Genomic DNA, 600 nt, shown 5'->3' with positions numbered 1-600 from the left:
ATCAATATTGTATCAGATAATTTTAGAATCTCTATTAATTTAATCACTCTATTTTTCAAAAAATTATAAAAGAACTGATCCTATGTACTGAATTATAATTTTAGATTTATTGAAAGAAAAGGCCTGTACCAATCTCTGTCAGTATTTATATACCATTTACTAAAATATCCAGAAAACTATTTGTCATCCTTAAAAGGCAATGTGTACTAAAACCAAATAATTTTATATTTGGCGTAATCTTGATTTTAACAACATTGTGTTTAGATTGTAAATTGCCTTTTAATTAATTATTATTTATTTGTCTGGTAGTTATCTCAAAATTATTCTGTGAAATAATGTATTATTTAGCAGGATATACTTGTAAAAATATTTAAAAAAATAGGACAAATGTAATAGAAACCTGACAAATAATAAATTATTTCATAGGATAATATTGAGATAGCTATCAAATATAAAGGTATATACTGACAGATTGGATTCAGGTCTTTTCTTTCAATAAATCTGAAATTAAAATTGAATAAATCTGAAATAAAATAGAACACAAAGAATAAGTTCTTTTATAATTATAGAGAAAGGGAAGAAAAATTAATAGATATATTA

The sequence above is a fragment of the Cyphomyrmex costatus genome, unplaced genomic scaffold (genome assembly GCF_001594065.2).
Source record: "Cyphomyrmex costatus isolate MS0001 unplaced genomic scaffold, Ccosl1.0 scaffold114, whole genome shotgun sequence".
Lineage (NCBI taxonomy): Eukaryota > Metazoa > Arthropoda > Insecta > Hymenoptera > Formicidae > Cyphomyrmex > Cyphomyrmex costatus.
This window is presented reverse-complemented; position numbering follows the sequence as displayed.